Below are 25,386 nucleotides of genomic sequence, written 5' to 3' on the forward strand. Positions count from 1 at the left end.
GTTGTGGTGGTAGTCATAAGCTATTGTGCTGAGGCTTATTAATGTAGTTATTCAAATTTTAAAATATGACAACCTTTAAAAAAGATTTATCCCATTTCTTGGCTTAAATACTTATTTTGTGAAGGTGAACAATAAGAGGATTCCTAGTTTTTTGCTTTTGTTTCACTTTTTCTATCCTCAACATAGAACTGATTTAGTACAAAAGCTTTGGTCCAAGAATGGCTTAAATGTCAAACATTCTTAAATCCGTGATCTTCAGAAGTCCCAGGTTTAGGGAAAGCTGCAGTGGGGAATATTAGTTGGGGCAGAGTTTTTAAAAAACTGCTTACAATTCTGTTTTTCAAAACAAAGAATCACCTTATTTGTCCCTCATTTCATAAGCAGATGGTGATGATTTCAGAAGTGTTGTTTTCCATAGCCACTCGCCACTCATTTGCATTCATCCTGCCACTTCACCTTACAATATTTGCCACCAAGACTTCTATGTTACAGGAAACCACACTTCAAAAAAATTGCCATTTACTGATTTTTACTGAAATGATTCACTTACCACCTGGGTTTTCTGACTTGTTGCCAAACTGCTCTCATTTCTCTACAGTCTCTTTTTAAAAGAAATTTAGAACTGCAAAGTCCCCACTTTTAATCCATTAATATTTTAAATAGACAGTTACCACTCCAGGCACTCCACTATCTTCTCAGCAAATAAAACCATAGACTACACTGGTATACATATGGGGAGGGGGAGGAGTAGAGATATAGAAAGAGGAATCAAGGTAAAGATACAGATCAGTAAAGGATTCAATAGAGGGATGCAAAGTTCAATTTCTATATTTTTCAGAGCAAAAGTACTTCACAAAACATTTTCTAAAAATGATACATGCAAAATTCAATGAAAAACACAACTGGAAATATAGAATATATTTTTATTTCTTTGAAAATTTATATGAATAACAAAGTAATTTTTACAATTTTACGATATTATGGTAAGTAGTCTTCATATGTATACAATTTGTGCCTGTTATTATTGGATCTATTGAGTTGTCTTAAAGATTGCTGAGTAGAAGAAAAGTGTAGGATTAGAGCCAAAAGCTTTAAGTTTAAGCCTAGTGGAATGACTTTGGTCATTTAAATTTTCAGAACTTCTTGGATTTCCTTTATTTTTAAACATATAAATTTCCAGTCTCTCTATCTATATTTATATCTGTATCTATACTTATAGGATTGATGTAAGAGTCAAATCGATAACAAATATATAAGCTTTTTGAAGGAGCAAAATATTCAGCATAAATTTGTGATTGATTTCTTATATTATTACCTTTTCATAAATTAACAAATGATCTCTAGAAAGTGAGGGCAGAATTATGAGAATTTCAGAGGATAAAAATGTAATGCAATGACTTCTACACCCAATTGTGTAATATATATACTATCTTAGTTCTTTCTGGCATATTTCAATCAAATTAAGCTTTCTTAAACTAAGGCATTTATAAAAGAAGAAAGAAGATCTTTTTATTGTGCATAGCTTAGGAAAATATAAAAGCAAGCAAGCTTTGCAACAAATTATTATTTTTCATATTAATTGCATCAGAAATAGTGACTTATATCTTAATATTTCCAGGTGGGATATGCTATTGTTTGACAAATATTTATTCCCTACCCACACCTAATACTTCCATGGAAGCAGATACTACCTTAAGCCCAGATATTGCCCTGGCCTGTGGACTTCTGCCCAATAGATGAGAGTGAGAGTGTGCCAAACCTAATCCTTATGAACAACTATTACCACTACCCTATCTGGGAGCTTCCGATTTTCCTTATGAGAAAATATACTTCAGGATTTTGCTGTACCTCCTGTCTGGGTGCAAAATGAGACACATGGAATGGAATATCTTCACTAGCCTATCTGCAGACCTGTAAGCAAGTGACTAAATGCCTATTGTTGTATGCTACTGATTTTGGAGTGTTTGTTAGATGGCATTATTATGACAATAGCAAATTATTAATATTATAATTAGTCACTACTAAGCCCTAAATGAGCCTCTGACTTCTCCCCAGCCTAACTTTTAGAGTAGTATTAGCAGGGTAGTCTTTAGAGTTGGAGGGAAGTTTTGGGTCTTCAGAGCAGACACTAGCACCCAAATCACTTATCTTAGTGGAGGGCAGGTAAGGGTAAAAGAACAAATGCTCTTGGTTTAAGATGTGGGAAAATTTAAGTTTACCTAAGTAAGAAAACAAAAACCAAAAACAGCAGATAACTCAGTCTATCTTGGTGGGAGGAATCAAGGAAGTGAATCAAGAGGTTATTAATGTTTAAGGACAATCCCTCCTCCTGGAAACTAGAAAATTAGAGATGAAGTGTACCCTCCTCACAAACATAAACACTTTGTGCTTTTAATACATTAGACTTAACAATTAAGCATAGGTCAAACAGGGGCATGAGCAAGTTCTGTTATGGGATCCTTGGGGTGTCACTTTTCTGGCCGGAAACCTCTGTGGCCGGTGGCACCTTTGCCTGAGTTCTGGTCCTGTGTCCAGGAAGAATGAGATATGCAGACAAATGGAGGGTGAGCAAGGTGAAGAGGAGCTTTGCTGAGTGTTAGAAACAGCTCAGAAGAGACACACAATGGGTAGCTTCTCTCTGTAGGCAGGCTGTCCTGTTGAGCGTTCAGGTCTCAGCAGAGAGGAAGCCCTGGAGTGAGTGGAGGAGGAGGAGTGGACGCCCTGGAGTGAGTGAGCAGGAGAAGGCTCCTCTCCGCGGGCAGATCACCCCAATGAGTGTCCAGTTCTCAGCAGAGAAGCCCTGGAGATGGTAGCTCCTCTCTGGAACTGGTAGTCCCATCATCTCTGCAGGTCTCTGAAGTTCTCAGCAGAGGGCTCCTCTCTGCAGCTGGTCACCCAATTATCTGCTCAGCTCTGGCTGAGCACGGGTCTTTTGTGGGCCTCAGAGAGGAGGAAGTGGATGCCAATTGCTCCATGAGTAGCCATGGGGGGGCCTGCAAAAGGCACCACAAGCTCCCACTTTGGTCCATGGGACTGGCAGCCTGATCCTAGCCTCAGGCCCTCCCTGGCCTGAAGGTGGAGCCTCATGAGGGACCCGCCCCTTCTGTCCAGAAATCTGTCTGCCTCCTGCTGCTGTTCATCACCCCCCAGGCGCAGCAGGACTCTGCCCTAAGATCCAGCAGGTGCCAACAGCAGGGATAAGCCAGGCAGCGGGAGCAGGCACTTCTGAACCTGTCAGAGCAGTGGGAACCTTCCCAGGCTCCCAAGAGCACAGGGAGGCTGGATCCACAACTGCAATTTGGGCAGCTGCAGCCCTTCCGAGGAGGGCAGGGCTCCAGCCTGGTCCCTGGAGCAGGAGACCTGGGTCTGCAGCCACAGTTTGGGTGACTGCAGCGGCACCCAGCAAGTTCCCACTCCAACTTGGATGGGGCGGGGCTCCCGCTGGCTCCATGAAGCGTGCAGCCTGGGCAGCGCCTCCCCACTGCAGCCAGGTGATGGCAGAAGCAGGCTTTCTGGCCTCTGCCATCAGTTCCTCAAAGACAGAGGTCCGCAGCCTGTCAGGCAGTTCGGCTTCTACCTTCATAAGACCCTCCTTCTATCCCAACCACTGCACCTCTCTAGATCCTCCTGGTAGACAGTACACATTTTACTCAGGAAGACTCTGAAGTGACTCACTATTGTAATTAATTAAATTGAATCCAAGGTAATGCTAAATTCAAAGCCAAATGTTTATTTTTGATTTATGTTCTCTTCTAAAATATGACTACCCATGTGGTTAGCATAACAATGAAATTAAGATCTTCTAATAATCAGTGAAAACATTCTTGAGATGCTAAAAATTTTTACTGTAAACTTTGTCATATTACCACATTTCCTGGGAGAAATTAATTCTAAGGATTAACTTTCTTTATAAATCCAAAATTAAAGTCTAAAATGAATTCAAATCTGATATCAAATTATCTTGTCTTATGAATAAAATGTTCAAGGAAATAAAGGTCTTCCATCTGTCCTCTGAAACATTTAATTCTGCCCCCTCTCAGCTAGAAAATCCATGTTGGGTGGATTTGGGGTTTCTTCAACTGCTGCATTCTAGACTGTCTCTTAAGAGAATGGGGGATTATTTTAATGGAATGAGGGATTATTCCAGAGTCTCAGAATTAACTGTTTAGTCACTGACATTATGCTAAGGAAGCTGAAAGATTTAAGAAGGACATGAAAGATTTTATAGCTGTGCTCCCCTTTCCAAGACTTAAAATGAGTGACTCTCTAGCCCCTAACGAGTTAACTCAGGCAGCACTGTGATCCTAGACACCTGCTTGTACTTAATGTTGGCCACAACAGCAGCAGGAGCACAGTGGCATAAAGGTGAAGGGGATAGATAAAAACAAATCTTGATTTTAGGCTGATTCTATGCAGTTTGCCAGAATCAATGGCCGGTGGAATAAAACTTACTGGAGAGAAATCCCTCTACGAGAGGTTAATTTTGACATTACGAAATTCTCATCTCTAGGGAAATAAAATATATTTCTCTGTGTAAAATCTCTTAATTTCCATTTTGCTTTTGAACACTGAGTTTCTGGTATCCTCACACTGAATTGATTGTGGGTGTAGGATCTATCCACACACCCTCAAATGCAGGCTTTGGCAGACTTTTTCCATCATGGCTATTGTCACTGCTTTTTGCATGCACCTGTTTGGACCTATCTCCCGAAATCTATCTCCTAGGAAGGTTTTCTCTTCATCCCTACATTTGTTTAAATGGAGAAATCCTTTCCTCAGATTCTTAAGTTGTTGACGCTATTTTTAAAAATTTATTTATTTGTTCGTTTGTTTGTGCTGCAGTCATAGATCACTGCAGCCTCAAACTCCTGCGCTCGAGCAATCCTTTAACCTCAGCTTCCCGAGTAGGCACATGCCACGACACCTGGCTAATATTTTTAATTTCTTTCTTTCTTTTTTTTTTTTTTTTTTTGTAGAGACAGGGTTTCACTATGTTGCCCACGCTGGTATCAAACTCCTGGGCTCAAGCAACCCACTGGCCTTAGCCTCCCTAACTGCTGGGATTACGGATGTGAGCCACTGTGCCAGCCAATTGTTGCTGCTATGGATGCTTCTGAAGCTGTGTCCCTGAGGGCCTGAAAAGAATCAATACCTCTGCCATGTGCCCGCAAGATTCCATACACATTGGATTCGGTAACCCTAAAGCCGTGGTCAGAGCTTGCGTTATTAACTAATCCAGACCAGTTGGAGACCACACGCCAGGGGCATCATACTGGAGCGTCTGAACCAGCCACATGAATCCGAGATTTGTCCCTCCACGGGACTATGGGTGTAGGATGGGATTTGGAGCAGTTTTCTAACACTCTTTAGGGCTAATACCAACAATTTCAAATCAGAAATTCACTAGTTCACAGGGACACCAGCTTCTTTGCAATTAAAAGTAGCAACTATGATGCTGCCTCCCAGTGCATGAAAATAAATTGAATTCTATGTCAGCCTCTCCAGCAATAGTCAGAGCAGACTGCCCCTTTGGGGACAAGAGGATAAGCTGCAGCAGCTTAGGGTCTGTGAGCCCTGCATGCTTTTTAGTTAAGGCCACTTGCCCACAATCCTTCCTATATAAAAGCAGCCACTCACCTCTGGGCAAACCTGCCATACCTGCAGTAATGCCGCAAGGTCAAAATCTTGCCTAGTTTGCCTGCTTGATATCCAAGGCTTAAAGTCACTGGCTCAGGCTGCAGCCATCGGTATACCTGGAAACATACAGCATGATATACACCAGCAACACCTGCTAGAGTCACAAACCCACACGCTCTGTACTTTGTCAAGCCTCAGCAAAGCATGAAAGCATTCACTCTAACAACACTAGAAGTCTATTTTTTTTTTCTTTCCTTAAGCTAAATACCAGACCTCGTTGATCTTTCAGGTAGCCTCACCCACCCAGTCACAGGAAGCACAAGACAATATAGGTGCCTACTGGAGGGAGAAGGCAGTTACTACCAGTTTACTGCATATTTGAGAGTAGATCAATTGCATGCTTTCTGCAGGCAAGCCAAGTCCAAGGAGAAAGAAAAGAGTAATAGGTGGAGCTCAACCCAGTTCTTCCTGTCAAATCTATTAATGACTGTGAGGAGGTGTTGAGAGGCAAGAAGTGCTTAGAGAAATTCAGAAGGAAGGGGGAGGAGTCTCACTGGGCCCTCAAAGTAAGGGTTCAGATTTATTATTTTTTTCTAAGCATCTGTCATTAAAACACACTTTTCCCCACTGATTTGAAGTACCACATTTCAATTACTTCATTTATTTTTATTCATAGGCCTACAATTGTCCATTCATTCACCAGTTCTCAACTGTTTAAATCATAAAGGTGTTAAAGATTATATTTTAAATATTTAAGTAGATCATTATTCCCTCTTGCTCTTTTCCCACACTAATTTGATGGATATTTATGTGATCATTTCTTACATTTAAAAGTAATAATTTTCTGATATTTTGAAATCAGATTATAGATGTGGCATAGGATTCTAATACAATAAACACTTTATAACATATACTTATTTGTACTTTTTTTCCTTCAACTTCTAGGCTTTGAGCTCCAAAAGGACAAGGAGGACTTATTTTCAGCTCTGCATTTTATACAATAGTTCCCACCTATGTTGTGATTGAAACAACAAGTTTTTTAAAGAATATATCATTCTTTGTACACCACTGCCTTTTTAAAAGTATCCTCTACTTAGATTCCTTTTCTCTAACTTTTCTATCAGCCATATTCTGTTTATTCTGCCATAACCATACAGAATGTAAACTCCTCTGAGAAGCTTTCATTTATGCTTGCCCAGGTAGAATCTTAGCCTCTCCTCTAGAATGCTGTGTTACTATCTATTGGTCTCTATTTTATCCTCATCATCTTTAACTGTGTTTTTATTTATCTATCTTCCTAGAGATAACAAGTTAGGCTATTGATAGAAGAACTGTAATATTCATGGTTTTTTTTTTTTCACCCTGGATATTCCCTGACATATACATTTGATAAATGAATGAATGTAATAAATACAAATTGCTTTTGCTTTGTAATATTTGTCACAATTAAGAATAAATTTTGCGTAACTATTCTATTTTTTAATGAATGCTGTTAAAAATAATTGTAACTGGGGGGCTATTAGATTGGCATGGCTCTAGCGCTTTAAGTTCCTACCAAAGCAAATCAATCCTCTAGCCATTGAGAAACTATCAACTAATCTCTAACTAGGAACTTGCCATTCCAACCAATTATATAATTGTTTGTCTTGCTTGTGCCAACACTTCATAAGTTTCCTTTCTCACTTCTCCAGTGGAGTGCCAAACTATTTGCAGTCCAGTGCTGCCCGATTTATGAATCACTGAATGCTCAAATAAACTCTTTAAAATTTGAATGCAACTAAGCTTATTTTTTAACAATATCTTTCTCATTAGATAGTAAGCTCCAGGAGATCAGGGACCACGTCAATCTTGTTTACTATTGTATTGTCTGGTTCTGGAACAGAGTAGCTTGTCAAAAAATATTTATCAAATAAATTGCTATTATTTCTTAGGGATATTATGAGACCTTAGCAAATGTTTATGTGAAACATTTGCATAGAAAAATTATATATAAATGATCAATACACATTTCAGAAAATAACCCCATTTTATAATAGGAGTCTTTAAAGCCCTTATTTTTTACATCTTTATTTTTGTTTTTTTTGAATAAATAAGTGTTTATGGAGCTTACTATACAGTAATGTCCAATACTGTACAAAATTGTACAGTAATGTCCTAGGTCTTAACATTCACTCAGCATTCACTCAATGACTTACCCGAGAGAAACTTCCAGTCCTGCAATCTCCATTCATGGTAAATGCCCTATATATGTGTGCCATTTTTATCTTTTATACAGTATTTTTACTGTGCTTTTATTTTTCTTCTTCTTTTTTTTTTTTTTTTTTTTTTGGAGACCGAGTCTCACTCTGTCGCCCAGGCTGGAGTGCAGTGGCATGATCCCGGCTCACTGCAACCTCTGCCTCCTTGGTTGAGAATAAATCTGGATACATAACCCTGGAATATTATTTTTCAGAATTATTGATTATTTTACAGACCCTTTCTTATTAAAACAACTATAAATATTCAATACAAAAATCTAAATGCAATGACAAGATTTCTTCGGGAAGTAACAAGTGAAATAGAATAGTCCGTCTCTACTAAATATACAAAAAATTAGCTGGGCTTGGTGGCCTGTGCCTGTAATCCCAGCTACTCAGGAGGCACTGTCGCCCAGGTTGGAGTGCAGTGGCGCGATCTCAGCTCACTGCAACCTCTGACTCCCAGGTTCAAGCGATTCTCGTGCCTCGGCCTCTTGAGTGGCTGGGACTACAGGTGCCCGCCACCACGCCCGGCTAATTTTTTGTATTTTTAGTAGAGACGGGGTTTCACCATCTTGGTCAGGCTGGTCTTTAACTCCTGACCTCATCATGATCCACCCACCTCTGCCTCCCGAAGTGCTGGGATTATAGGCGTGAGCCACTGCGCCTGGCCTAAAGTCCTTATTTTAAAAGTCATCAAGAGACTGTGATCACGGAAGATATCCTTCAGGAAAGTAACACATCTTGCTCTAAGTCAAGATATGATGGGAAATCTATTCATAAAACATTGATAGGGTGCATATAAATAGGCTTTTAGCCATTGAAACAGCAGCCATAGGTTTACTGTGTCAACAGAAATGTATTAACATGACAGCTGGATAAAATAACATAAAATGAGCCATAATACTGGCTCATTTTTATTTCACTTGTTACTTCCTGAAGAAATCTTGTCATTGGATTTAGATTTTTTTATTGAATATTTATAGTTGTTTTAATAAGAAAGGGTCTGTAAAATGATCAATAATCATGAAAATAATATTCCAGGGCTATATATCCAGAACAGCACACTTCTAAAGGAAAAATGCTTCCAAAAATATAGAAATTACTGGATCTCCATATACACGACAGAAAATATCTAGATGCCATTATTAAACAATGTACTAACCACGAACCATCAGTAAGTCATTATTGTTAATATGCATGATACATATTGTACTTAATATATGATTATAGGAAAGGAAAAATAATTTTCTCTTATTCTTTCTGAGTTCTCAGCTGGAGACCCCTGTAACAAAAGACAGATTAACAGGAGAAAAACAAGCAGAAGTTTTTTAACATATATATTTTATATATAAAGTCATATATCACTTAATGACAGGGATATTGTCTGAGAAATGTGTCATTAGTTGATTTGATTGCTCTGCATACATCATAGAGTATACTTACACACACTTAGATGGTAGAGCCTACTATACACGCAGGCTACATGGTATAGCCTATTGCTCTTGGGCTACAACACTGTATAGCATGTTACTTTACTGAATACTGTAGACATTATAACACAATGGTAGGTATTTATGTATCAAAATATATCTAAACATAAAAAAAGCACAGTAGGCAGGGCTTGGTGACTCATGCCTGTAATCCCAGTACTCTGGGAGGCCGAGGTGGGTAGATCACCAGAGGTCAAGAGTTTGACATTAGCCTGGCTAACGTGGTGAAATCTCGTTTCTACTAAATATACAAAAAATTAGCTGGGCGTGATGGTGTGTGCCTGTAATCTCAGCTACTCAGGAGGCTGAGGCAGGATAATTCTTGAACCCAGGAGGCAGAGGTTGCAGTGAGCCGGGATTGTGCCACTGCACTCCAGCCCAGGTGACAGAGTGAGAATCGGTCTCCAAAAAAAAAAAAAAAAAAAAAAAAAATGCACAGTAAAAGTACTGTATAAAAGGTAAAAAGGGCACACCTATACAGGGCATTTACCATGAATGGAGATTGCAGGACTGGAAGTTTCCCTCGGGTAAGTCATGGAGTGAATGCTGAGTGAATGTTAAGACCTAGGACATTACTGAACAGTTTTGCACAGTAATGTACACTACTATACAGTAAGCTTCATAAACACTGCATACTTAGGCTACACTAAGTTCATTAAAATATGTTTCTTTCTTTAATAATGAATTAACCTTACTTACCATAACTTTTTTACTTTACAAACTTTCCAATTTTAACTTTTTGACTCTTTTGTAATAATTCTTAGCTTAAAACATAAACACTTTGTACAGCTGTGCAAAAATATATAAATTTTTTTGGATGGAGTTTCACTCTTGTCGTCCAAGCTGGAGTGCAATGGTGTGATCTCGGCTCACTGCAACCTCCACCTTCTGGGTTCAAGCGATTCTCCTGCCTCAGCCTCCCAAATAACTGGGATTACAAGCATGCACCACCACACCTAGCTAATTTTTGTATTTCTAGTAGAGACCGAGTTTCACCACATTGGCCAGGCAGGTCTCGAACTCCTGACCTCAAGTGATCCACCCACCTTGGCCTCCCAAAGTGCTGGGATTACAGGTGTGTCACTGCACCCAGCCAAAATTATTTTCTTTATGTCCTTATTCTATGAACTTTTTTCTACTTTTAAATTTTTTATTTTACTTTTTAATTTTTAAACATTTTTGTCAAAAACTAAGACACAAACACACACATTAGCCTAGGGCTACAGAGAGTCAGGGTTATATCACTGTCTTTTTGTGTCTTGTCCCACTGGAAGGTCTTCAGGGGCAATAACATGCATGGAGCTATCTCCTCTGAATGGCTTCTTCTGGAATACCTCCTGAAGAACTGCCTGAGACTGTTTTACAATGAACTTATGTTTATGATAAGTAGAAAGAGTACACTCTAAAATAATGATAAACAGTATAGTATAGTAAATACACAGACCAGTAATACATTTATTATCAAGTATTATGTATCATACCAAATTGTATGTGCTGTAATTTTATATGACTGACAATGCAGGAGGTTTCTTTACACCAGCATCACCACAAGTATGTGAGTGTCAAGGAAAAGAGTCCAACTCTGTAAAATATTTGAAAGGATTTATTCTGAGCCAAATATGAATGACCATGGCTCATGCCACAGCCCTCAGGAAGTCTTGAGAACATGTGCCCAGTGTGTTTGGGGCGCAGCTTGGTTTTACACATTTTAGGGAGGCATGAGACATCAATCAAATACATTTAAGAAATACATTGGTTTGGTTTAGAAAGGTGGGACAACTCAAAACACGGGCTTCCAGGCTATAGGTAAATTTAAACATTTTCTAGTTGAGAATTGGTTGAGTTTATCTAAAGACCGGGGTTTGATAGAAAGGAAATGTTCAGGTTAAGAGAAAAGATTGTGGAGACCAGGGTTCTTTTGAAGTCTTATAGTGGCTGTCCTTAGAGACAATAGATGACAAATGTTTCCTGTTTAGATCTTTAAAAGGTGCTAGACTTTTAGTTAATCTTTTTAGGATTGGGAGGGCCTGGAATAAAAAGATCTAGCTATGTTACTAGAGATTCTTTACAGGTGCAAATTTTCCCCCTACAAAGGACAGCTTTGCAAAGCCATTTCAAGATATGGCAAAGAAACATGGTTGGGGTAAAATATTTTGATTTTCTTCCTTGTCTTGTAATGTTATGCCAGAGTTGGGTTGGAAAAGTAAGTCACGATATATAGGGTTAAATAAAACTCATTTGATGAGAATTTATGATTTGTAGGGCATGACTCCCCAGACCCCTTAGATAGGAATTTGGGCAAGATAAAACTCTGAGTTTAGTCCTCATGAGCAATGTGTTGCACTGTGATGTTATGATGGTTATGACATCAGTAGGCGATGGAAATTTTTCAGCAAAGGTAGGACCACTGTCATATACATGGTTCGTTGTTTACTAAAAGGTTGTTATGTAGTGTATGACTGTACATGGGACATACCCAAAGAAGTGAGTAAATCTCAAAGAGGTGGCTTAGAATTGAGACTTAAATACCATCCTCAGAGGAAACAAAGAAACGAGGGTAAGGGAAGGCTGGTTAGGGAGGTAACCAGAAGTAGAGTAAAACAAGAGTAAGGTTTGTTATGCAGATTTAAATTGGTTACTTTTCCATTGATAAGATTTTCTGGTGATTTAGTCATCCTTCTGCTGATACAGAAAGAGAGACATCCTTACAAATGCAGATTTCCTTTATAAATGTAAATTGCTCTTACAAAAGGGTAATTTCTACTCTCTTTTCAGGGCTTCTTATGTGTTAGCTATTTCTAAAAATAATCAGCTCAAAATAATTCTTATGGCAAAGAGGCATATTTTGGGGTGGCATATTCTGATTTCCTGCATGATCATATATACTATATTTGTATGAATAACTGCAAGCATGAATCCTAATAATAAAATCCCAGGAACATTTAAAATAAATCTTTCTAGATCCTATTAAGAATACATTTGAAAACTTAACTGTAAAAACTTTTTGGAAAACTTGGTTATAATAATAGCCCAATGGGTTCTTCCTGTCCACTCCACAGACAATGATCAATTCACTGAGACAGTGACATTGTAGCAGAGAAAGGTTTTAACTGACATGAGGCTAGCCACATGGGAGACTGGTTTATCACTCAAATCAGCCTCCCCAAAGTCTCAGAGGTTGGGGTTTCTATGGACGATTTGGTGGGCAGGGAGATAGGGAATGGGTGCCGCTGATTGGTTGGGGATGAAATCATAAGGGCATAGAAAATTATCTCTGTACACTAAGTCCACCTCTGGGTGGGGCCACAGGACCAGTTGAGTCATGAGTCATGTGTCCAGGTAGGGTCCCTAAGTTGCAAGAATGCACAGTCTGATTAAAAAAAAAAAAATCTCAAAAGACTAATCTCAGGCTCTACAATAGTGATGTTATCTATAGGCGGAATTGGGGAAGTCACAAATCTTGTGACCTCTGGCCACATGACTCCTGAGCAGTAAGGAATTATAGAAAATATACCTACATCTTATCAGAATTTAGGTCCCTCTCATAATCCTAACCTTGAGCCTTTTTATTAGTTTTACAAAAGTGATTTAGTTTTGGGAAGCACTATTGTCATCCTTGCTTGAAGGATAAACTATAAACTAAATTCCTCTCCAAATTAGCTTGGCCTATGCCCAGGAATGACCAAGGGCAGCTTGGAGGTTAGAAGCAAGATGGAGTCAACTATGTCAGATTTCTCTTACTGTGATAATTTTGCAAAGATGTTTTCAGCATGATTCATTCATACTAATAATAGTTCATATATATTGAGAATTCACTATGTATCAGGTGCTGTTCAAAGCAATTTATATACATTCCCTCATTATTTGTTCCGTACTACAACATGTGGAGTAGGTGTTATTATTATTATCCTTTGATTAAAATGGGATCTAAGACTGATAGCGGTCAATGACAGGGCCTGTGTTAAAACTGTCAGCAAGTGGCAGAGCTAGACTTTGAAACCAGTTTTGTCTGTCATCAAAAACTGTGGGTTTTTAACCACTGTGCTCTTTTCATAGGACAAACTGGTGGTGTAAGAAACAGATCTTTCTTGGTCAGGAGACTGTCAAAAATATACATGAATTTGAACACATTTTGGCATGGCATAACTTTGCATCTCTTTGCATGTTTGCATTTCTTATTACTCTCTATTGCCTTATTAAGCAGCTGATTTGGCTCAATACAGTTAGTTTACCTTCCTGGTTACAGAAGACATTTGATTTTTGAGACTCCTGCTCTACTGGATCAAAGAAGTAGTAAATTTGGAATCTGGGAGGGAAAATGAAAGGACATAGGATCACTAAGACTAGTTGAAAATCCAACCAGAAAGGCTCTAAAGAACATCTATATATGTACCTGTCTTTGCATCTATCAACCTCTCCATCTGAATTGACTTTCAGTGTAGATCTCATCAATTTTGACCACACGTATGTCAGGATTTTTATATGAAGATACCTCAAAGTGGGATTACACAGAATGGAATTGACTTAGAGGACACAGACCTTGCCCACAGTCATTTTGTGATCTAGATTAGGAGACTTCTGGTTGAAAGCAACTCAATAGAGATGGTATAGAGATTGAAGTAAATGATATTTATCCCCCTAGTCTAGTATGATCTTTTTTCTAATCGATAATTTAGCTGCATCTGGGAGGGGTTAGAGTTTGAGTAAATTTCAAGGCACTACTTGTTCCAAGTAATTTGAGGGCCCTCTTAGGACTCTCACTCAAGCAGAACTTGACTGATTTAGGCACCCATAAAAATCTTATGATGTCTTAGTGCTTTATATGTATTGCTTTTAACATTAACAGGAAACTTTCTCTGCTCTGCAGTCCTATTTCCAGCTTTCATCATTCTATACATCTTTCTCTGACCTTCTGCTCTGAGAAAGAATTGGCAGGTGGGTACAAACTTGCTCTGCATCTGGAGTTCCTCAAGATTTTAATGTCATGCCAGCCTGTGTGTGCCCTTTAAAAGTTTGGCTGGCTTCTCCTTACCCTGTAAATTTCACCGTCTATGTTGGGCCTGCATCTTCTCCCACTATGTTTCTATGGATGAACTTATCAGGAGTTGCCTTTTCTCCTGGGAGGAGCTTGTAGAGCTCTGAAATTTAGTTCCTTTAACTTTTTTGTTCACCTCACCTCTCTGATGGGTATTAAAAATTATAATTTCTCTGTACTCCCTCCAAAAAATTCTTTAGGTGTTCTGTTGGAAGCAATGATTATTTGTGATTTCTACATACAAACTGAGAGACTCTTAACCATTCTGAGTCACTATTTTGTTCTCTCTATAAGGGAAAATTTTGAGAGGATTTAAATATGTCACGTGAAAACTACTTAGTTTGGAGCCTGACATTGGTAGGTGGTACCTCATAAGTATTAATATCCTTTCTCCATTAAGTTTGATATCAAGGGATGTCAAGTAGAGATACATGCAGCTGTGTGGGTTTTGCCTGGATAGCATTTGGAAGGAGTTAAGTTTTGAAGACAGAGAGCATAGATTGACAGTGAGGAAAAAGAAAAACTGAGTTTCTGTCTGCTTCATTTATTTTTTTCAACAAATGTTTACAGAACACTTACTTATGGATTGTCCTTATGATAAGCATTGTTCTTGAAGAGACTTCTAAACCAGAGATCTTGTACTTATTCTTTTAAAATCTTATGAATATAACCACTATGTTCTACAGAAGCAAACACAGTTATTTCCACTTAGATGCCTGTTTAAAAAGGAATGGGAGATAAAGTGGGAGTTACAGAAACATAATGAAATCTGATAAAAGAAAAATTAAACCAAGAAACAAAACAAGCACAATGGGTAACAAATGAAAAGAGGAAAACTGTCCAAGGACAACAGACAATGGGTGGATGGAAATGAATTTGTAAACACTTTGTGATATTCTAGAGAAGAGCTACAGATCAGTGCTAGGATTCATCTCAGTGCTCCACACCTGGAAGAATGAATTGGCTTACTGAGGGGGTGGAGGAAAGATCAAAAAGGGAAACTGCACTGTTAGTTACACTTAACCCTGCTTGAGTTTTCTCTTGATGGTTTTCATTTACTCTGACCAAAGAGAATCTTCTTATTAAAGCTTCTTTTTCTCTCACCAGGATAGCCAGATGGGTGACCCCAATAGGAAGATGAAGAAAGCCTTTATGTATGAAAAGACTGTTGTTGAACAGAATAATTACATTTTGGAGTATGTGGATTTTTCAAATCAGCCAGTTTTATTGTGAATACATGATTCATAGAAACAGAAGAAAGACAGGAAATAAAACATGAAGGAAGAAAGTAAGAAGAGAGTCCTGTATATTTTATTTGGGTCAGAAACAAACTAAGACCTCAATGAATTAAAATCCTATGGGATAGGAGTAGAGGTGGATTTATCCATTTGTGATCTTGACCTATCAGCTGTTACATGAGGTTTCTTCTCAGCTGCTGGCAAAACCACTCATCCCTCCCTGGAGGCAGCAGCTGGGATCTCATCATCCTCTCTACAATTTCCTGCTTGATCTGGGAGCATTTGATTAAAATACAAATACAAAAACAAAGAAACAAAAAAATTCTAACAAACATTAACGTGTATATACAGGCCAGATACTTTATTTCTCCTAAAGGCACTCTTTCTTTTTCATAAAGAGAGTTCTGCTGTGTCATCTGCATTGCTACCATGTTATCCCTTTTTCTCATTTCCTGTATCTCCATGGAAGGAGAGATTCCATCAGAAGTCTGCTCTCTGAACATGGAAACCAAGATTCTCCTGATTGTACCATTTACTTTGTTGAATATAGCACCATATTTTTAAAATTTTATTTATTTTTATTTATTTATTTATTTATTTTTGAGACAGAGTCTCACTTTTTCACCCAGGCTGGAGTGCAGTGGTGCAACTTTAGCTCACTGCAACTTCAGCTCACTGCAACTTCTGCCTCCTGGGTTCAAGTGATTCTCCTGCCTCAGCCTTCGAGTAGCTGGGATTACAGGTGCCCACCACCACATCTGGCTAATTTTTGTAGTTTTAGTAGAGACAGGGTTTCGCCTTGTTGGTCAGGCTGGTCTCGAACTCCTGACCTAGTGATCCACCTGCCTCGGCCTCCCAGAGTGCTGGGATTACAGGTGAGAGCCACCGTGTCTGGCCCCATATATGTATTTTTTCAATTACACTTATGAATGTTACTCCTTGATAGCCTATTTGTGGCAGTCACTACTCTAGGAAATAAACATATTCTGAGTGTTTAATTTATAAGTCACTGACCTTGATAACTATTTCATGACTGCCCTCCTTGGCATATTTGAAACCATAGTTCCCCAGGCTTACCTACATCCAGCACTTATCACATAATAGTTTAATTGAGATGTGATGCCAAATTAGAAAGTATATGAGCCTTGTAATTCATCACAACAGCTCAGATACTAGCTGTTTGACATTGGGCAAGTTACTCTAAGATTCACTTCTTTCACCTGTAAATTAGCATAATAATAAGATTTCTTTTCTACATGTGGGGCTTTAGGGAAAGTTACTGCTAAGCAGAAGCAGATGGCACTAGACTGGCTGCCTTAGAAATTTTTATTCTTTCCTTTATCAATTCATCAATTTCTGTGTTCTTTCAGGTCAAACAGAACATCATAGTTGTACTAATTCCTCAAGATGCATGTGGCTTGTCTTTGAATCTTTGATGCAAACCTTCCTTATGTTCTCAAATTGATTCTGGTTTGAGCATTGAGAAGCCCTGATCTCTGGGATTGAGTTACGCACAAGATCCAGTCTCTTGTGATCTGTGAGCCTTGACTGAGAAACATCTGAGAGGGCACTCTGCTTTATTTCCCCATTTAGAGTCTTTGGTGGATGTTAAACAATCCCTGATAGTGGCCGTGGATGTTACAGACCCAGAGGGAAGGAATAGTGGAATTTATCAATTTCCCAATGAACAGATAAAGAATAAATATTCTTACTACTGGAGGAATGTGATTTCTTCTTAAACAAAGTTGGAGGAAAACTAAAAGAAACAATCACAAACTCAAAAGCCCCATACTTCGTGCAATGTAATTTGATCTACCATTTCTGTGGAAGATCTCTGAAAATCCTGCTCCATTCTCAGAGACCTTACAGGATTCTCAGTCTCTGCAATAAAAACGTAATCTAAAAAAATTTGACTTTTGCTAATCAAATATCGAGCCCTGTTTATATGCCAATATGATCTGCTCTATTTGCATTTAACTAGCACTTAAAAAGGAAATGCTAGATATCAAGAGAGAAAGAGTCCTCAGGAACAAGGATCCTGAACAAACACACTTGGGCTTAAGTAGTCACAGGTTTCTAAGCATCACAAAAGAAAGATAATTTGTTCCTAGGGAAAAATATTGGCAAAGGAATACTTTAAAATTCTCAACTACTATCTTAAATTTAGTTAACCCCTATCTAGTGCTAGTTCTCCAAGGAGTTAAAAATCATCACATGAATAAATATTTCTTGCCTACAATAGTGCAGACTCCTGAGAAGTCAAAACAGGTTTGCTCTTCCCAAGGCTTGCCTCTTACTACTCCAACAGCAAGAAAAAGAAATCTAGAACATATGTAAATGGGAAATAAAAAAATGTTGACCTCAAGGTCTAGGGTGAACTGTCCTAGGATTCCTTTGCAAAGCCTTCCAATGCTGAACAGCTGCTATGGCCCCAGAGCTCCCCTTACCTCATCAGTGTTTCGAAAAACTCCCTAAGCAGGCAAAAGAGGGAAGCCAGAAAGACAGAGCAATGGCTGCAATTTCTTCCAACAAGTAGCTTCAATGTTCTTATTTGTATATCAGCTACTGAGAAAAACTACATTAAGAAACAGAGATGTGGGTCCTGAACTTTAATCCATTTCTACTTCAAAAAAATCTATAATATATATTGTAATTCTCTTTTTTTCTGTTTCACATATCTATTTTATATCCAATCCTTTTAAAATTTCTGTATTCTAGAAAAACATGTTAATTTTTTAATCAAACATTGAGTTGTCTTTCTGTAGCTTCAATTCTGCTGTATATGACCTCAACTGAATTTAAATTGCTCATATTTCATTTTAAGTTTTCTAGCATTTTAAAGTTATTTCAGCCTAGTTATATTCACTTAGCTATCATTCATGAAATTCTAGATTATTTTATGGCCCTGAAGATTGGCTCTAAGCCAATTCTAACTGAGATATTATATAGTTACAGTAGACAATTACTTAAAATTTGGTGATGACAAATTAATGTTACTTGGGAAAGTTATAATTTCTAATTCTTAATGTATATGTTGCTAAGAAGGGATATCATAACTTATATACCCTGTTGTCTCAATATGATGTTTCTATAATACAAAAATACTGAATGCAATAAGAGAAAATGTCCCAGAATGTAAAGCACAAAGACAAAGTATTAAGAATATAAAAGAGAGTTATGAGACATGGAAAATCAAATAAGGAGGCCAAATGTACTTTGAAAAAAATGTTCAGGTCTATTGAGCTGGAACTTAAAGAAAGAAAACAAAGAAAGAAAGAAAAGAATTTTTAGAGAAAGAGCAGAGATAATACAGGAATATAGGAGAGACATTAGTCAAAGGAATAATATAAGACTATTTACCAAAGATAAGAAAAACACAGGCCTTCAAGTTAAAAATATTCAGCAATATAAGTTAAAAAAAAAAAAAGACCCACACTTAGGCACATACTCCTAGGTTTTTTGAAGCTGGAAAGAAGGATCCTAAAAGCTTATGAAAACATTTTATAATAGAATAAAATTGGAGGAGCTAGCAAAAATGGCTGACTAGAAGCAGCTACAGTGCATGGCCCTCACAGAGACGAACAAAAGGGGAAAGTAAATACAGCAACTTCAACAGAAACATCCGGGTTCTCACATTGAGACTGATGGGGAAAACAGTTCAAACCACAGAGAATGAGAAAATCAGGGAAGAGTGGTGGCCCACCCAGAAGCAACACAGAGGCAGGGGACCCCACCCCCCCACACCGACCGAGGGAAGCAGTACTGGAAAATCCAAAGTGACTGGGGACTGGAGCAGATGCCCAGCAAATCATAGCAGCCCTACAGAAAAGTGGCCAGACTATTAAAAGGAAAAACAAAACAAAATAAACAAACAAACAACAACAATAACAAACACAAACCCCATCCAAAGATCAGCAACTTCAAAGATTGAAGGTAGTTAAGTTCACAAAGATGAGAAAAAATCAGCACAAGAACACAGAAAATTCAAACAGCCAGGATGCCCTCTCTCCTGCAAAAGACCACATCACCTCTCCAGCAAAAGTTTGAAATGGGGTGAGGCTGATATGGCTGAAATAACAGAAATAGACCTCAGGATATGGATAAAAATGAACACCACTGAACTAAAGGATCATGTTCTAACTCAATGCAAGGAAGCTAAAAATCATGATAAAATATTACAAGAGCTGAAAAACAAAATATCCAGGATAGAGAATAACATAACTGACCTGATAGAGCTGAAAAACACAATATGAGACTTCTATAATGCAATCACAAGTATTAATAGCAGTATAGACCAGGCAGAGGAAAGAATCTCAGAGTTTGAAGACTGTCTTTCTGAAATAAGACAGGCAGACAAGAATAGAGGAAAAATTATGAAAAGGAAGGAAGAAAACTCTGTATATAAAGAGACCAAATCTTTGACTGATTGGTGTACCTGAAAGAGCTGGGGAGAATGGAACCTATTTGGAAAATGCATTTCAGGATATCATTTAGGATAACTTTCCCAACCTTGTTAGACAGGGCAATATTAAAATTCAGGAAATGCAGAGAACCCCAGTAAGATACTGCATGAGAAGATCATCCCCAAGACACATAATCATCAGATTCGCCAAAGTTAAAATGAAAGAAAAAATATTAAGGCAGCCAGAAGGAAAGGCCAGCTCACCTACAAAAGGAAGCCATCAGACTAACATTGGACCTCTCAGTGGAAACCCTACAAACCAGAGAAGATTGGGGGCCAATGTTTAACATTCTTAAAGAAAAGCAATTCCAGTAAAGAATTTCATATCCAGACAAACTAAGCTTTACAAGTGAAGGAGAAATAGGATTCTTTTCAGACAAGCAAATGCTGAGGGAATTCATTACCACCAGACCTGCCTTTCAAGAGCTCCTGAAGGAAGCACTAAATATGGAAAGGAAAAACTGTTGTCAGCCACCACAAAAACACATTGAAGTACACAGACCAGTGAAACTATGAAGCAACCACACAAACAAGTCTGCAAAATAACCGGCTAGAATCATGATGACAGGATCAAATTCACACATAACAATATTAACCTTAAATGTAAATGGGCTAAATGCCCAAATTAAAAGACACAAAGTGGCAAGCTGTATAAAGAACGAAGTCCCATTGGTATGCTGTCTTTAAGAGACCCACCTCATGTACAAAGACACACATAGGCTAAAAATAAATGTATGGAGGAAAATTTGCCAAGCAAATGGAAAAAAGCAAAAAGGAGTGATTGCAATTCTAATTTCCAACTAAACAGACTTTAAACCAACAAAGATTAAAAAAGACCAAAGAACGGTATTATATAATGCCTTAGGGTTCAATTTAATAAGAAGAACTAACTATCCTAAATATATATGCACCCAACACATGAGTACCCAGATTCATAAAATAACTTTCAGAGACCTTCAAAGTAACTTAGACCCCCCACATGGTAATAGCATAAGACTATTGGGGAACACCCCACTGACAATATTAGACAGATCGTCAAGACAGAAAATTAACAAAAATATGCAGGACCTGAACTCAGCTCTAGATCAATTGGACCTGATAGGTATCTACAGAACTCTCCACCCCAAAACAATAAAATATACACTCTTCTCATCAGCCGCGGCACTTACTCTAAAATCAATCACATAATTGGAAGTAAAACTCTCCTCAGCAAATGCAAAAGAACTAAAATCATAAGTCTCTTGGACCACAGTGCTATCAAATTAGAGCTCAAGACTAAGAAATTCACTCAAAACCATACAAATAAATACATGGAATTGAATAACCTGCTCCTGAATGACTTTTGAGTAAATAATGAAATTAAGGCAGAAATCAAGAAGTTCTGTGAAACTAATGAGAACAAAGATACAACATGCCAGGATTTCTAGGACAAAGCTAAGGCAGTGTTAAGAGGGAAATTTATAGCACTAAATGTCCACATCAAAAGCTAGAAAGATCTCAAGTTAACAACTGAACATCTCAACTAAAAGAACAAGAGAACCAAGAGCAAATAAACCCCAGAGCTAGTAGAAGATGAGACATAACCAAAATCAGAGCTGAATTGAAGAAGATAGAGACATGAAAAACCATTCAAAAGATCAATGAAACCAGGAGCTGGTTTAAAAAAAAAAAAATGGATAGATCACTAGCTTGACTAATAAGGAAAAAAGAGAGAAGATAGAAATAAACACAATCAGAAATAATAGGGAGGATATTTCCAACACCACAACTACTGACACCACAAAAATACAAACAACCATCAGAGAATATTATAAATACCTCTATGCACATAAGCTAGAAAACCTAGAATAAATGAAATAATTCCAGGGTACATCTCCCCTCCCAACACTGAACCAGGAAGAAATTGAATCCCTGAACAGACCAATGAATGAGCTCTAAAATTGAGGCAGCAATAATAAATAGTCTACCAACCAAAAAAAGTCCAGGACCAGATGGATTCACAGCTGAATTCTACCAGATGTACAAAGAAGAGCTGGTACCATTACTACTGAAACTATTTCAAAAAATTGAAAAGGAGGGGCTCCTCCCTAACTCATTCTATGAAGCCAGCATCTGACAGAGATACAACAAAAAAAGAAAACTTCAGGCCACTATCTTTGACGAACATCAGTGAAAAAGTCCTCAGCAGAATACTGGCAAACCAAATCTAGCAGCACATCAAAAAGATTATTAACCATCATCAAGTAGGCTTTATCCCTAGGATGCAAGGTTGGTTCAACATATGCAAATCAATAAATGTGACTTATCACATAAAAAGAACAAAAGACAAAAACCACATGATTATCTCAATAGATGTGGAAAAGGCTTTTGATAAAATTTAACTTCCCTTCATGTTAAAAAACTACAGATAAACTAGATATTGAAGGAACATAATCCAAAATAATAAGAGAAGTATAGGAAAAACCCACAGCCAACATCATACCGAATGCACAAAACCTGAAAGTATTTCCCTTGAAAACCAACACAAGACAAAGATGCCCTCTCTCACCTCTCCTATTCAACCTAGGATTGGAAGTTCTGGTCAGAACAATCAGGCAAGAGAGGTAAATGAAGGGCATTCAGATAGGAAGAGAGGAAGTGAAACTATTCCTGTTTGCAGATGACATGATCCTATATCTGGAAAACATGATTATCTTATCCCAAAAGCTTCTTAAGCTGATAAGCAACTTCAGAAAATTCTCAGGATACAAAATCAATGTGCAAAAATCACTAGCATTCGTATATACCAACAACAGTTAAGCTGAGAGCCAAATTATAAATGAATTCCCATTCACAATTGCCACAAAGAGAATAAAATACCTAGGAATGCAGCTAACAAGGGAAGTGAAAGATCTCTACAAGGAGAACTACAAGCCACTGTTCAAAGAAATCAAAGATGACACAAACAAATGAAAGAACATTTCATGCTTATGGATAGGAAGAATCAATAACATTAAAATGGCCATACTGCCAAAAGCAATTTATTGATTCAATGCTATTCCCATTAAACTACCACTGACATTCTTCATAGAACTAGAAAAATCTATTTTTAAAATTCATATAAAACCAAAAAAAGAGCCCCAAAAGCCAAGGCAATCCTAAGCAAAAAAGAAAAAAAGCTGGAGGCATTAAACTATTTAACTTTAAAATATACCACAGGGCTACAGTAACCAAAACAGCATGGTACCGGTATGAAAGCAAGCAGATAGACCAATAGAACAGAATAGGAAACCCGGAAATAAAACTGCACACCTACAACGATCTGATTTTTTATAAATCTTACAGAAATAATCAATGGGGAAAGAACTCTCTATTCAATAAATGTTGCTGGAGTAACTGGCTAGCCATATGCAGAAAATTAAAACTACACCCCTTCCTTATACCATGTACAAAAATTAACTCAAGATGGATTAAAGACTTAAATGTAAAATCCAAAACTATAAAAACCATTGGAGAAAATCTAGGCAATACCATTCAGGACATAGACACAGGCAAAGATTTTATGACAGAACATCAAAAGCAATTGCAACAAAAGCAAAATTGATAAATGGGTTTTAATTAAACTAAAGGGCTTCTGCACAGCAAAAGAGACTATCAACAGAGTAAACAGACAACCTACAGAATTGGAGAAAATTTTTGCAAACTATGCATCTGACAAAGGTCTAATATCCAGCATCTACAAGGAACTTAAACAATTTACAAGATAAAAACAACCCCATTAAAAAGTGGGCAAAGGACATGAACAGACACTTCTTAAAAGAAGACATATATGTGGCCAAGAAGCATATGAAAAAAAGCTCAAGATCACTGATCATTAGAGAAATGCAAATCAAAACCACAATGACATGCCATCTCATACCAGTCAGAATGGCTATTATTTAAAAGTCAAAAAATAACAGATGTTGGTGAGGTTGTGGAGAAAAAGGAATGCTTTTACACTGTTGGTGGGAGAGTAAATTAGTTCAACCATTGTGGAAGATAGTGTAGTTATTCCTCAAAGATCCAAAGACAGAGCTACCATTTGACCCAGTAGCCGCATTACTGGGTATATACCTAAAGGAATACAAATTGTTATATTATAAAGACACATGTGTGCATATGTTCATTGCAGGACTATTCACAATAGCGAAGACATAGAATCAACCCAAATGTCCATCAATAATAGACTGGATAAAGAAAACGTGGTATATGTACACCATGGAATACTATGAGGCCGCAACAAAGAATGAGATCATGTCCTTTGCAGTGACATGAATGGAGCTGAAGGCCATCACTCTTAGCAAACTAACTCGGGAACAGAAAACCAAATACTGCATGTTCTCACCATAAGTGGGAGCTAAATGATGAGAACACAAGGACACATAGAGGGGAACAATACACACTGGGGCCTATCGGAGGTTGAAGGGTGGGAAGAGGGAGAGAGGCAGGAAATATAACTAATGGATACTAGGCTTCATACCTGGTTGATGAAATAATATTTACAACCAATCCCCATGACACAAGTTTACCTATGTAACAAACCTTCACATCCTGCACATGTAACCCTGAACTTAAAATAAAAGTTAAAAATAAATGAATAATATTTTAAAAACAGAATAAAATTGACTATTTTATTCTAGAAGTAAGAAGTTGAATGACAACATGGTTTTCAACGGCAACACTGGATGATAAAACAGGAGACATCCCTCACTTAAAAATTTTCAGAATAGGCCGGGTGCAATGGCTCATGCCTGTAATCCCAGTGCTTTGGGAGGCCAAGGCAGGTGGCCCATGCGTGTAGTCCCAGCTACTCGGGAGGATGAGGCACCAGAATTGCTTCAACCCAGGAGGCGGAGGTTGCAGTGAGTTGAGATTGCGCCACTGCACTCCAGCCTGGGCCAACAGAGTGAGGCTCTGTCTGTACCCACCAAAAAAATTTCAGAATATCAGGAAAATAAAACTTACACAAGAGTGGGCATAACATTTCTCTGTAACAGCTTAGTTACTTGTATGGTTTGGCTGTATCTCCACCCAAATGTCATCTTGAATTGTAATAATCCCATGTCTAGGGTGGGGTCAGGTGGAGATAATTGAATCATGGGGGCGGTTTCCTTCATACTGTTCTTGTGGTAGTGAATAAGTCTCACAAAATCCGATGGTTTTATAAATGGGAGTTCTTCTGCACAAGCCCTGCTGCCATGTAAAATGTGCCTTTGTTTCTCCTTTGCCTTCTGCCACAATTGTGAGGCCTCCATAGCCATGTGGA

General features: G+C 38.0%; 1 long non-coding RNA gene across 1 annotated transcript in view; it reads right to left on the bottom strand.

Moving 5' to 3' along the window:
• Positions 1-910: 910 nt before the first annotated feature.
• LOC134756905 (uncharacterized) overlaps positions 911-25,386 on the bottom strand; it is a 145,492-nt gene continuing 121,016 nt past the window's right edge. The window contains exons 2-3 of the long non-coding RNA XR_010130345.1: positions 5,659-5,753; positions 911-2,993 (exon numbers count right to left, since the gene is read on the bottom strand). This is a non-coding gene — a long non-coding RNA (uncharacterized lncRNA). The remainder of the gene's footprint in view (positions 2,994-5,658; positions 5,754-25,386) is intronic.

The sequence above is a fragment of the Gorilla gorilla genome, chromosome 1 (assembly GCF_029281585.2).
Source record: "Gorilla gorilla gorilla isolate KB3781 chromosome 1, NHGRI_mGorGor1-v2.1_pri, whole genome shotgun sequence".
NCBI classification, from domain to species: Eukaryota; Metazoa; Chordata; class Mammalia; order Primates; family Hominidae; genus Gorilla; species Gorilla gorilla.